At 38.4% G+C, this 14,856-nt stretch overlaps 1 protein-coding gene and 1 long non-coding RNA gene across 8 annotated transcripts in view; one reads left to right on the plus strand and one right to left on the minus strand.

Moving 5' to 3' along the window:
- HIVEP3 (HIVEP zinc finger 3) overlaps positions 1 to 14,856 on the plus strand; it is a 459,145-nt gene that overhangs the window by 71,405 nt on the left and 372,884 nt on the right. The window lies entirely within an intron of this gene.
- Positions 1 to 14,856, minus strand: part of LOC112642273 (uncharacterized) — a 34,555-nt gene that overhangs the window by 12,873 nt on the left and 6,826 nt on the right. For 4 of the 5 annotated variants that reach the window (XR_003125119.3, XR_003125121.3, XR_003125118.3 and 1 more), the window contains exon 2: positions 6,561 to 6,665. This is a non-coding gene — a long non-coding RNA (uncharacterized LOC112642273). Of the gene's footprint in view, positions 1 to 6,560; positions 6,666 to 10,994; positions 11,137 to 14,856 lie in introns of all 5 variants that reach the window. The other variant, XR_004805061.2, reaches the window with a different exon arrangement.

The following is a 14,856-nucleotide window of genomic DNA, read 5'->3' on the forward strand; positions in this document are numbered from 1 at the left end:
ATACTTTATTAGAAGTAGAAATAAGAGGCAAAGAATCTCAGGGTATCAGAAAAGTGTGATAGATTATTTAATGACTTGATTGAAAGCAGAAATGCTGTTATGAATAAAATAGTGTTTTTTTATTGAGATGAAAATGTATTTTCTTTTTATGTGTGGCTCAAAAATCATTTTTGTTAATATTGCTAAATGAAAATACTAATTAATACTCTAGGTCAGGCCAGGTGCTTCAGACTAAAGTAAAATATGATCAATAGTGTGATTTAATTATCAATAAAGAAAATCTATCAATAATGGGAATTGAATAATAGGAAACAAAAATAATGATTTGGAGACTGAAGCATGTATTTAGCCAAATGATCTTGTATAAATACTATGCCATGGTTTTCTCAGCTCTAAAACAAGGAGATTGGATTTAATTATCACTGAGGTATTTTCCAGCTATCAAATTTCTGTATTTCTATAATACATCAGTGGTTGCCAGTTCTATGATCCCAATGTTTGCTTTTCCAGTGCATGCCTGATTCTGTTAAAGAAAAATACCTAGTAAGCCCTAATGGAAGCCATCTGTTAGAAAAGGCAGGAGACAGAATTTCAGGGCTCTGTACCTGCTTTCTGGCTTTCTGTATAGGTAATCTTCCCCAGTCCTTCTAAGAGAAAGAGAGGAAATGTTGACAATTTAGAGAGAGAGAGAGAGATAGAGAGAGAGAAAGGCTGTCCACCTTTCTCAAGACTCGTCAGCACCTGCCCGGTGGACAGCACCACAGTTCCTCTAAGGTTCACTCCCCTCTAAGCCCAGGTTGCCGGAGTTCACTAATCAAGTGGTTTGCATTCTTTAAAAAAAAATAAAAATAAAAAAATAAACAAGCCATGAAACCAGAGAGGGCCACACAGAAGGCTTCAAGGATAATATTCTAGATCTTAAGTTGGAGCTTGGTTCAAGGATGTCATTTTTTATTTTGTTCTTTATATCATAATAAACACAGTTTGAATTCTTTTATATCTATCAACGTCTCCGTGATAAAATTAATGAGCTAAAAATATGTACCACATTTATTTTTTAAAAGACTTTATTTGTTTATTTGAGAGAGAGAGTGAGCAAGAGAGAGAGCACAAATGGGGGAGGGGCAGAGGGAGAGCGAAAAGCAGACTCCCCTGCTGAGCAGGGAGCCTGACTCATGGCTTGATCTCAGGACCCTGGGATCATGTCCTGAGCTGAAGTCAGACACTTAAGAGGTTGAGCTACCCAGGCGCCCCATATGTATCACATTTAACCAAAACAGAGAGACATTCTCATTTAAAGAGAGGCTTCACATCCAGAGGAATAATTAAGAGACTATATGTATCAGTCCTAAAGAGTTTCAGTCATAAAATTTCCTTCCTCAAAGTATAAAGTAAAAAGAGTAAAGCCAGCATGGTAGACCCCATGTGAGAATAAGAATGTATATAAGGAAATAACAGCTATTCTTCACTTTGAAGGAGTCCACAAAGGCTGGCTGGCCTATAACTGGGGTGAACCAGGTTCATGAGAAGTTCCATAAAGTAGAAGTCAAGAGTGTGATCTTGTCTTAGAGCAGAGTCAGAGCCCAGGTCCTCCCATATTATTGTGTTAAGGTTATAAGAATGAGTCTAAGAACCATGTTGTCACTAACAGAAAACAAAATCTGAGGCAGACTGTTTATTGTGTGAAGTTCAGGAATTCTTGAACTGCAGACTTCACCATTTGTGTCTCTGATCATTTACTTTATGCCTAGGGGAAAATCCAGGGAACCACTGACTTTCAAATCCTTCAAGACCTGCTGTTCATTTGTCAGTTCTCACCCTTACTTTCCTTATGGTTCTGATAAACAGCATTAACCAACCCCTTTCTGTGGCTTGGTTACATGGATTATCTGGATTCCCTTACCATACTACTTCACCTTCTGGGCCTTCCTCTTTCTCCTGTCCCCTTTTACATTCATTCTTGGCATTCAGCAGATGTTATGGAGCACTTATGTAGGGTACTATGCCACATGCTGAGAATAAAAGGCTGAACCACATACCCATGGTCTACACTAATGCTGTTTATAGTGTAGTGGGAAGGAGTAAGATAGACATTAAACAGACATCTAGAGAAATTGATATAAAGTTGACCCTAAAAACGTGAATTTGAACTGTGTGGGTCCACTTATATGTGGATTTTTTTCTGGACAAATACAGCATAGTACTGTAAAGGTATTTTCTGTTTCTTATGATTTTCTTATCTCTAGCTTATTTTATAATAAGAATAAATATGTAGTACATATAACCTATAAAATAGGTGCTAATCCACTGTGTTATTGGTAAGGCTTCCATTCAACAGTAAGCTATTAAGTAGTTAAGTTTCTGGGGAGTCAGAAGTAATACATGGATTTTCAACTTCTCAGAGGGTTGGTGCCCATAGCCTCATGTTGTTCAAGGATCAATGATATATTTTGGTTCACACATATAGAGTAGATGAGGTGCTATGAGAGGCAATAATAGGAAGACCTACTCTAAACTGAGTAATAAGAGAACTCAGCTTTGAGGATGTGGCATTTAAGTTGTGATGTGAGGGATCAGACAAATGCAAAGAGAAGACAAAGTTCCAGCAGAAGTAAGTGTGTACAAAGGCCTGAGACAAAAAAGAGTGTTGATACCAGAGGTCCTGAAAGCAAGCTGGTGCCATATCCTGGACACAGCAGTATAAACAGAAAAGAAGTATGTGATTTGTCCAGTACAGAAAAGAAGTATGTGATTTGTCCAGTACGGAATTCTTTGTGCAAATCTGGCCTCACTACTTTTAAGGGTATCTTCATGGATAAATGCCCATGATCTGTTGTTCAGTGAAAAGAGTAGTATCTTGAATATGTAGTATCATTCTACATTTGACTATACATTATATTAATTAGGACTTTCAGGTGCAGGTCCTAGGAAGCCCAGTCAGAATTTGTTTTAGCAAAATAGGCATTTATTAGTTCAGATACCTGAAAAATCCACGGGTAGGGCTAAAATCAGGTCTGGCTTTATCAAGGTTTCAAATGTTCAAATGTTCTAGACCAGTGCTGTCCAGTAGAGGTAGGATATGAGTCACATGCATCATCAATTCAACATGTAATCAGTACAAAAATTTTGAGTGAGATATTTTACATTCCTTTTTCTTAAGTTTTGGAATCTGGGGTGAATTTTACATCGTGTCTCAATTTGTACTAGTCACATTTCAAATACTCAACAGCTACATGTGGTTAGTGGCTACCATCTTGGACAATGCTGTCAAGGCCTTAGATCCTCTCAATTTCAATACACACGAGAGTGAACCAGATTGTCTTCTGGAAGGCTGACCTTCCAGAAGCTTCTTTGGAAGCTTCTTTGCATCTCACTGGTGCTTTAAAAAATCAGGTGACTATGTTGAATTAGCATTGTGACTAGGAAGAAAGTGATTTACTCCATGATTTAGGCCCAAATCATATGCTGTACCTCAGGAGTGCAGGAAAGGGGTAAACCCCACCTGACCTCCGTGTGTGGGATAGATATTTGTTATTTTGGTCACTTGGTATTCAGTTATCTAGTTTTGGGTAATAGTGTTTGGGGAGTCTGTCCTCCCTATATGGAAGACTGAAAAGCTGATTGTTAGTAGAAATTATTTCTAGGAAATGAGATTCCTAGGGTTGCAAAGAGAACTACTTTTCTTTTTCTGTTTTATATATTTCAGGTTTTAGTTTCTTGATACTAGCATGTACTGTGTTATTTTTGTTTTTAAAGAAGAGGATAGGTAACTAAGGTTTTCTTGTTCTAAAATGGTTAGTACCAGGGGGCCTGGTAGCTCAGTCAGTTAAGCATCTACTTTTGGCTCAGGTTATGACCTTGGGGTCCTGGAATTGAGCCCCATGTCCAGCTCCCTGCTCAGCAGGGAGTTTGCTTCTCCCTCTCCCTCTGCCTCTCCCAACCCCCACTCGTGTTCTTTCTCTATCTCTCTCAAGGAAATAAATAAAAGTCTTTTAAAAATTGGTTAAGAACAAATGGGGGGAATAGTATAATACTAAGGTAACCAAATGTTTTGGTTTGGCTAAGAAAGTCATGGATTTAAAGCATTATGTATATTGATAAGGTTAATTCAGAGTTTAAAACAATATCTTAAGAGTAATTGGGCAATTTGATGGAAACTTTGAAGCCCAATGAATTGCAGAGCATTCACGTTTTGTATTTCTGTATCCTCAGGAAGCAAGGCATTCCAAGAGTTAATTTTTCTAATAACTGAAGCTTACCCTTTAAGCATCAAAATGTTTTAATATTAACCACTTCTGATGAACATATTGCTCTGATGTATTGCATATTTTCCCAACTTCTTAAGTAGAGTAAATCAAACATAATTGAACTACTTTTGGACACAGGTTATTGCGGAGTTTTCCACCTGGTGGGCAGCCACTCACTGGTGTGTTGTGAATGGATTTCAGGTGTGTGGAAATATGATCCACCTCTTATGGAAGCCAGGAGGGGTTTGGGGTGACAGAGGCCCCTGGGTCAGGTAATTGCCTCTATCTTCCCCAGTGTCTCATGTAAATGGAATCATTTTCTATGTATATCTTGACTTGGAAAAGGTAGGAAAGCACTAGTTATTGCTTTGGGTTAAAATTCGAGATCCTGGCAGGGCCACCTCGGTTGGTACTTCATCTTGGGGTGATTTCAAGGGTGCTTTACATTCACCCTTGAACTGAATTTCTCCAGATGACTACTGCCCTTTGCTCTTTGTGGCAATCTTTAATTGCTGGCAATTGCCATTGCTTCTTATTGTTTTTGCTGTCTTTTTTTTTTTTTTTTTTTTTTTAAAGCTACCAGTTCTTTTTTTTTTTTTTCTTTTGATATTTTATTTATTTATTCAGGAGAGACACAGAGAAAGAGGCAGAGACACAGGCAGAGGGAGAAGCAGGCTCCATCCAGGAAGCCTGAATGTGGGACTCGATCCCGTGACTCCAGGATCACACCTTGGGCCGAAGGCAGGCGCTAAACCGCTAAGCCACCCAGGGTACCCTGTTTTTGCTATCTTATTTTACACAGTTGTTTAGGTAAAGTGAACTATGCTTGAGTGTAGCTTGTCTCTCCCACCTGTAGATTTAGTAGTGACTATACACCATATATTTAAGATAAGCTTAGAAGGTCATGTTATGAGTCTCTTTATCAGAGATAGTAGATACGTTACAGAGTTCTTTATTATTTAGTTTTATTTTTAAATTAATTTTAAGTTGAAAAAATTATATCTTTTATTTGTATTTGAATTTGAGTTCCCTATTCTTAAGAATTGTGATATATGTGTACGTTATATGTATTATACCATATGTAATTTCAGGCAGACTACAAATAAATTACTGGATGACAGCATCATAATGTAGTGTTTTAAGGAAGAAAAGAATATTTGGTATGTACACATATATGTATACAGAGAGAGAGGGAGAAATTCAGAAAATATGGAGGGCAGTTATACCCTTTTTTCAAACCAACCTCATAAAGGTCAGTTGTCATGCTCTCAACAAATGGTCTCTTGTTACCATTCTGAAACCAAATGTCTTTCTGGTCAGACAACTGGTGTTAGCCAATAAGGCATTTCTGATGCTTTTGTGTTCTTATGCAAGGGTGGACCTCTTCCAGCATTGTAAATGACAGAAGGAAATACTCAATGGGCAACACAAAATCTTAATTAACATTATTCTGGGGCACTCAAGGTCAGCAGTTAAAAGTAAGATCTTAGTAGTCTAACCTGGGGTTTAATTCTGGTTGTACCACATACTAGCTCTGTATATTGGACAAGTTTTGTAATCCCTCTGAGTCCCAGTTTTCTCACTGAGTTTTTATCTGATGAAATGAGAAAATATTTGTATTGTCTCTGGCTTGTAGTAAGCGATCACTAAATGGTATTGTTCCATTTTCATTATTGATGATGATGATGATAAATGAAGTAGTTACTGGTTAATGGCAAGACTTACCTTTGGAAAAAACATCATAAATAGTAAAACATAAGTATGACATTTTTCTCATTGGCCTAATTTTGAGTAGTCAGTCACCTGTTGTATTTCTCACTAAATAGTGACATGTATGAAAATTCTGAAATTGACTTAAATGGGTTAGAAATTCTCTAGAGTTAATTTATTCTTAGCTAGCCATAATGTTTGCTGTGTAGCATCATATTCTTTGCCAGGCAATTGCAGACTGGTAGGTACTTTCAGCCAGACAATTGTCCTGGATTATAGCTGACTGATAGTCAGTTCATATAGGTTCCACCTTCTACTTTATGAAAATTGGTGTACATCATTTATATTTTACTTAAACTCCTATGGGACTTTCCCCCATATCTTATATTTCTCAAAAAACAACAGATAGAGGTGTTTCTGGGACATCTGTCATTGCTAAGGCCCTTAGAGAAATTTCCAAGAAGGCAATGATTATTCTGACCACCTGCCATATCTTCTGATTGCTATTGCAAAAGATGCATAAGAGCCACATTAAAAGAAGTAGGGTTCTCGTTTCTACTCACAGATGTAGAGAGCTTGAAAGAGAATTACTCCTGAACTTACAGTGAAAGAAGTCTTGACAAACAGCAAATTCACTTTTCTTGAGCCCACTGGAGTACTGAGGTTCTTGGGAAACTATCAGTGTCAGAATATAGGAAGAGACAGGATCTGCAGGGAGAAATGAGACATAAGCACTTACTTACCTGGGCAGGAGGCAGCCAGACACCTGTAAAAATTCAGCCAGGGTGATTGATGAATAGGTGGAGTCTGGCTGAGTGCACACTAGCAAAAGAGGGTGAAACTAGGGTCCACAAATAAGATCTATGCCTTCTGGCAGGCATTTCTCCATGAACCCACCATGAGCTCACAGAAATGGTTGGGAGAGACTGCAGAAAGTCTCCCTTGTGGTACATTGCTGAAGAAGAACAGAAGTTGCTGTGGGAGGGGTAAGAAGTTCCACTAGGACCCTTTTTTCCCTATGAATAAAAGCCTTAATTTGTGTAGTATGTGTGTAAGGATGAGCACTATCATCCTTAGGATACTGGTGAAATCCTACTATACCTAGAGAAAGGGAACAGGAAAAAACTCTTAACTCCTAGGGAAATGAAGGTACATGTACTAGATTCAGAAGTAACCCAGAGGTGGGGTAAGATTACTGAGAAGACTACACCTCCAGGACTCAGTGATGCAGTGCTTGTCTAAGACTGAGGCTTAATCAGAACAACAGAGAACGCTTCCTTCTCTCCATTCCCAAACCAGGTTAACAACAACAACAAATTAAATTAAAAAAAGAAAGAAAAGATGGAACAAATATGAAAACAGCTAGCAAGATAGTAGATTTTAATTCAGTCATCTCAATAACCACATTAAATGTGAATGGTCTAACCACACCAATTAAAAGATAGAGATTGTCAGATTGGATTAAAAAAAAGCGAGACCAAACTATACAAAACCCACTTCAGATATAAAGATAGATGGGTTAAAAGTAAGAGGATAGAAAAAGATACCTATGCAAACACTAATCAAAATAAAACTGGAGTCTTTATATTAATATCAGACAAAATAGACTTTAGAGCAAAGGCTTTCTCAGGGATAAAGAGTGATTAAATAATTATAAAAAGCTCAATTCTCCAAGAAGTAACAATCCCAAGTAGGTGTGTACTTAACAACCAAGTTCTTAAATACATAATGCAAAAACTGTTAGAATTAAAAAATGAAATAGACAACTTCATAATTAGAGTTGAAAACATCAATGTTTTTTTCTCTATAAGTGTTAAGTAGGAAGAATGTTAAGAATATAATGACCTGAACAATGATGTCAACCAACTTGACCTAATTTATATTTATAGAATACTCCTCTTTACAACATATCCTTCTGTAGTGCATGTGAAACATTCACCACAAGATGCTATATTTTTGCCATAAAACAAATCCTAACTTTAAAAGAATACAAATTATACAGAGTATGTTTATGAACCACGATGGGATTAAACCAGAAATCAGTACAGAAATATACCCAGAAAACTCCCAAATATATGGAAAATATACAACATACATCTAAATAACCTATATGTCAAAGAGGAAGAATTTGAAAATATTTTTAACTGAATGAAAAGGAAGCAACATGTCAAATTTGTGAGATGCAGCCAAAGCAGTGCTCAGGGGGAAAATTGTAGGTTAAATGATTTATATTAGAAAAGAAGAGGGATCCCTGGGTGACGCAGCGGTTTAGCGCCTGCATTTGGCCCAGGGCGCGATCCTGGAGACCCGGGATCGGATCCCACGTCGGGCTCCCAGTGCATGGAGCCTGCTTCTCTCTCTGCCTGTATCTCTGTCTCTCTCTATCTCTCTGTGTGACTATCATAAATAAATAAAAAAAAAAAAGAAAGAAAAGAAGAGGGCCACCTGTTTGGCTCAATGGTTAAGTGTCTGCCTTTGGCTCACGTTGTGATCCCAGGGTACTGGGATCGAGTCCTGCATCAGGCTCCCTGCAGGAAGCCTACTTCTCCCTCTGCCTGTGTCTCTGCCTCTCTCTGTGTCTCTCATGAATAAATAAATAAAATCTTAAAAAAAAGAAAAGAAGAAAGATCTCCAGCCACTAATAGAAGCATCAACCTTAAAAATAACTAGAGAAAGAAGAGCAAATTAAAACTAAAACAAACAGAAGGAAGGAAATAATTAAAATAAGAGCAAAAGTCAATGAATTGGAAACAGAAAAGCAATTCGGAAGTATCAAACCAAAAGCTGGTTCTTTGAAAAGATCAATGAAATTAATAAACCTCCAGCCAGACGGACCAACCACTGGGATTGCCTAGAAACTGCACCCTAGTAGTAATGAGCACATTCAGTGCCCAGAACTCAGTTTCGAAAAGCCAATTACAGGAACCAGAGACTTTGAGACTGAGAAGGGGAAATACAAGGTGATCCTGGAGCATCAGTGGTGCCACAAATAAGGAAGTGCTAATCAACAACAACAACAACAAAACAACAACTAAAACAACAGGATTATGTGAAATACAGGAGCTCTTGTGAAAGAGGTCTCAATGGTCAAAGCTGGAGCAATTTTAGCCAAACAACAATAGCAACAACAACAACCCAATATATTAGGCTATAACTCAAAAAACAAAATAAATATCCATGAGTTCATATTGGTAAAAACCAAAGTAGAATAATCTGGTTATTTAATGGGGAGAAAGGATAATTCTTCTCATAGAAGAATTCCAGTTAACAAATGTAGAGAATAAGGGAAATAGAAAGTCACCATTGGAATACCACAGCCATAATTGCTGACAGTTCACATAATGAATCCTAAAATTAGTGAGTGAAAGTCTGAAGAGAAACAGACATTTGCATGGATTCAAAGTACTCTCCTCCAATTTTTGTCAACTGCAAAGGGAAAAATAGTAGCTTTATAGTGGAGAAATCTCGAAGACATTACCTTAACCAAGGGATCAAGGTTCATATCACCACACATACTGACATTATGACCCCCGCCCTGATTGGATGTATGAAGGCACATCATTTCTGTGGTATTGTTGCCGAAAACTATAATTCCATTCTAATCACGAGGGAACATCAGACAAACCCAAATTAAGGGACAGTCTACAAAATACCTGACCAATGCTCTGTTAAAGTGTCAAGGGCATAAAAAACAAGGAAAGACTGAGGAATAGCCACAGATCAGAGGAGACCCAAGAGAAAAGACAACTCAATGCAATGTGCAATCCTGGATTGAAACCTAGAACGGAAAAAGAACATTAGTGGAAAAACTGACAAAATTAGAGGAAAATTTATAGTTAATAGCATTGTACCAATGTCAGTTTCCTGGTTTTGATAATTGTACAATGGTTATATGAGATATTAATTACCCTCAGGGAAAGCTGGGTGAAAGATATGTGGGAGTTCTTTGTGTAATCTTTACAACCTTTTTATTAGTCTAAAATTATTTAAAAATAAAAAGAAAACAAAAAATTGGGAGAACTTTTGATAAAATAGCTCCAAGGAAAGAAATAAAAGCTCTTTTGTACTATCAGGGAGTAGTATGGACACCCTTAGACTGTAAATGAGACTTGTTTAGAAGAGCATCCTGCACACTACCTTGGCCCCCTGTGATTCACTGTGCTCTTGGAACTCCAGCCTGAGAATTACTGATGGGACGATCTGACCAATTTATTTGAAGACATCCTCTTTTTAGAGGCATTCCTTAACTCTTTCTAGATCTTACTTTGGCTTTTTATCCTGTCTCAACTAGGTCTTGGAGGTGATGATGACTTTAAAATACTTTTTTAAAGTTAATTATTTTTATCTAAGAAAGGATGAAAGTTTTTTTCCTCTACTCTTATGGATTAATCACTGGGGCCAGGGGGTACAAATTGGCAGTTCATCTTCTGATTTAAACTGTTTCTAGCCAACACAGCTTTTGTTTGTTTGTTTGTTTGTTTGTTTGTTTATTAGATTTGCAAGGAAGCATGATCGCTATAGCTCTCTTCTGCATATACCATGCGGTTTCATACTCTTATGTTATTTGTATGGTCCCCGAAGGCATGTGAGTTTTGATCCCAGGTGAATGTAATAAATTACATATAATTTGTGGTGTTTATTCATGATCTTTACTAGTCAGAGCCCTTTTCCAGTCTGAGATTTCTGATCCTGCTCCTATCATTTTTTAAGATTCCTCTCTGGAGTTGTGGCCTTAAATCTGCTTTTTATTATGACTTCCCCATGTTTATCCTTGCAGCATTTTTGGGTGGGCTGTGAGTTGCCAGAAGGGAAACTTCCCCCTTCCCATACATCATACACACATGGAGTTTATTTAGCATGGATATGCAAGCTGCCCAGAAGCCAGGTGGTCATATGGAGTGGGATTCATGTGGCCGGTCAGTACAGGAACTGGTAGGCACCCAGAGTCCCCATTTAGGGCACATGACCGCCATGTCACTGGCTACCCAATGTAAGATTTTACAAGGTCTGAGAGGCTTGTTTTGTGCTACATCATACTCCTTTTGCTCCAGAAGCTTCCAACACGGGAGGAACTTCTCCAATCACGTGGCTTAATGCTTCCTTAGAAGAGAATTCTTATCATCATTGGGTTCTCCTGGTTCTTGAATTCAAACTCAATCTGGCAAGGCCATGTCATCATCTGGGAGAAAAAGTAGAATCAGACTTCAGGAGCTGGTTATCTGAGCAGTCTCTGCCTCCAACTTTCTGGCATATCAGAAAGCCCTTGTCCCTATACCTTCCAACTCCATTTCTTATCCTGACTTTAGCCAATGGTATTTATGTAATACTGTTAATAGACTGAGTCTATGGATGTGATTTTTAGACTCCTTCATCTGTTAGAATGTCTCTATATCACATTTATTCTATTGGTATCTGGACTTGGCAAAATTTGATAAGACCATAGCTTTCTTTCTTTCTTTCTTTTTTTAAAAGATTTTAATTATTTATTCATGAGAGACACACAGAGAGAGGCAGAGACACAGGCAGAGGGAGAAGCAGGCTCCCTGTGGGGAGCCTGATGTGGGACTCAATCCCAGGACCCGAGGATCATGACCTGAGCCAAAGGCCGATGCTCAAACACTGAGCCACCTAGGAGTCCCAAGACCATAGATTTCTACAGCAGAAGCCAGCAGTAATTCTTCACTAGGATTTTTGGAATTATCTATGGAACTTTAAAGATGTACATTTACCAAGGCCCTCCTGTAGAAACTTGGGAGATCTTATATTTTTCCAAAAGTCTACAGGAATCTTGATATACAGTCACAAACAGGATCCTCAGGCTGCCAGGAACTTTAGCTCACATATTTTCTTAATTTATCTTAATATACTTTAAAAATTTTTTTTCAAAAAAAAAAAAATAAAATTTTCCAGTCATAAAAACACTCCTGCTAGAGAATCTGTGTACTTCCTGGTGATACTTAACATCTGCCATGGGTCCCTGGGGTCCCTGATGGACTTCCTCACATATTAAGGTTTAAGTCCTCCAAAGTTTTATTGTGAGTGTATGTGCTTGTGTGTACATGTGTGTGACTTTAGATACCAAATTATTTACTTTTAGGTAAGCAAAAGCAAGAAGGGGGATACATCTTGGCCTTGGCTGTTTTTTTTCTGGCATTGGAAACCACCCCACCAAGGCCTCCAGACAAGCTGAAGCATGTGGAAAGAAGGACTTGAGCCATCCTGGGGTATTGTTCCACTCTAACCAGTGACATCTTCTCTAAGGAATTTGAAAGAAAACCACCATTAACTTCATTTCACTGTCATCTTAGGCTTCACATGAAGAGTCATCTGACCTTACCTCTCTGGTGGGCAGATCACCATTTTTGGCATGATATGGTAACTTATTTTCTGCCTTTATCATCATATCTTCCTTTATTTTTGGAAGAGGAAAGAGCATGAGGTGGGAATCAAATGAACCTAGGGTTGAATCCTCATCTGATGGTCACTGTGTCTGCCCTCAGACAAAGAACAAAAGCCTCACATTCATCATCTGCAAGCTAGGTGGGAAATCTAGCTTAGATGGTTGTGGTAAGGCTAATATAACCCTAATTTACAAATAAGGAAATTAAACAAGAAAGGATTAGACAATTGACTCAAGGTCCACAGAGTTTGAATCCAGATGGTCTGACACCACTCAGAAGCCACCTGCTCCGTCCTGCTGTGCAGTTCTACAGAGGGCCAACATGAACTTCTTTTCTGTCTCAAGATGACCCAGTGTAGTAGAGGTTTATGGAAATACTGTCTAGTGTTCTACATTGGACAATTCTTAGACAAGTGCTTGGAGTATTTTCATCTTTGGCTGTGAACCTGGCAAGGAATGCTGGTAGCCAAAGGAGGGTGGGTGTGCACATGGACTCAGGCTAAGAGGGATTTGAATAAGCTGTGGTTTTCTGCCCCAGCAGGAGGTGTTTGTAGTTACCACTTCAGAAAATTAAAATTACAACTTTCAAAATGAATGAATGAGTGAATGGAATATTTAATAAATGACATAATAATGGAGGAATTCCCAACAGAGTGCCTGGAATGTAGTAAGCGCTTCATAACTGCTTATCTCCATCTTCTTCTCTTCCTCCTTCATCTGAATTTAGCTTAATCTGTTATTTCTTTCCCCATAAACTGAGGTCACTCTCCTTTTCCTTACATCATTCTTAATCTTGATCAGGTGTTGATGAGCACTGGCTTTAGGGTGCTAAAACTAAAGTGCCTTTTGAAGAGTGATGTGAGATGAGAAAGGATGGAAGCTACTTGGGATGATGGAATTGGGTCCCAGATGTCAGGGTAAAATGATGGACTGATTCTCATGCTATGAAATATAATGGAGCTAAATGTAAGGTGTTGTGATGGGGCCTAGAAAATGACTGCATGAGTGCAGAATGGGAGAGATGTGTGGTTGGCATGCACAAATGTGAAAAATACCTGGGAGATGAAATTGATAGGTGTATTGGTTAGGGCACAGACTCAGTTGCTATCATAGACCTAAAATAACAATGGTATAAATAAATGAAAAGTGTATTTGTCTCTGATAAACTGAGAATAAGCAGTATAGGGTGGAATGATGACAGGACCAGAAACCCAGGCTCCTTGTATCTTGTTGCTCTGCTACCCTTTGTACACAAGGCTATCAGGTTCAAGTTTCCAGTCACTGGGAAAGGCAAGAGAGGAGAGAGGGCACAATCCTTCCCTTTAAGAGCAGGAGTAGGAAATTTTACAGTTTACCTCTGCTTATATCCCACTGGCTAGAACCTAGCCTCCTGGCCATACCTTCCTACAAGGCAAGGGTAGGAAACATAGTCTTTAACTAGTAGCCATGGACCTAGCTAAAACACTATTGCTAGGTAAGGAGAGGAGAATGGATACTGATTGAACAATTTGGAGTCTTATAATTAAATCATATGATACAATAATGCAATCTGTTTGCCAAAAAAAAAAAAAAAAAAAAAGTCTTGGGCAATGTTACATTGTGTTGATAGAAGTATAGTATCTTCTAGAACTGGAGTTGGCAAACTTTTTCTAAAAAGAGCCAAATAGTAAATATTTTAGACCCTGCAGGTCATGTATGGTTGCAAATTGTTTTTTCTTTTTTTTCTAAAATTTTATTTATTTGAGAAAGAGAGAGAGCACAAGTGAGGGGAGGGACAGTGGGAGAGGGCTCTCCGCTCATTATCATTATTGTCATTGCTGGGCGATCCCAGGACGCTGGGATCATGACCTGAACTTAAAGGCAGATGCTCAACTGACTGAACCACCCAGGCGCCCCTGCTTTTTTTTTTTTTTTTTTTAATAATCCATTAAACATGTTAAAACCATTCTTAGCTCACAGATTATAAACAAAAAGTAGCCTGCACGAAGGGCTATTGTTTGCCAACTCCTATTCCAAAACGATGATGGTGATGAGTCTGGGACCAAACCCTAAGATGTACAAGAACATGTTTAGGGTTGGTGATCAGGATGGAAGCGGACTCTGGATGAATTTTCAGGAGTGGTTATTGAAGGAATTGGTTACTTTTAGTTTGGAGAAGCTCACATTCTTGAAGGCATTGTCTGCAGAGATTTGAATGTTAGGTACTGTGTATCCAAAGGGAAGAACTAGAATCAGAGAGAAGATTACTAGAGACAGGCTGTAGCCCAGCATAAAGGACTATTTATGGAGATCCTATCACCAGGCACTGTACTGAGCACTTTACTTAGATGATTGTACTTTGTTTTCAACAATCACATCAGGTAGGTGTCATTCTTACCTTGACCTTCCAGGTGATATAAAGCAGCATTAGAAGGTTTGATAACTTGCCCGGGCATGCGTGCTACTAAGTGCTAGGGTCATGGTAACTACAACTCTCCCATGCAAATTAGATGAAATTAA

This window comes from Canis lupus, chromosome 15 (genome assembly GCF_003254725.2).
Source record: "Canis lupus dingo isolate Sandy chromosome 15, ASM325472v2, whole genome shotgun sequence".
In the NCBI taxonomy this organism is placed as follows: Eukaryota; Metazoa; Chordata; class Mammalia; order Carnivora; family Canidae; genus Canis; species Canis lupus.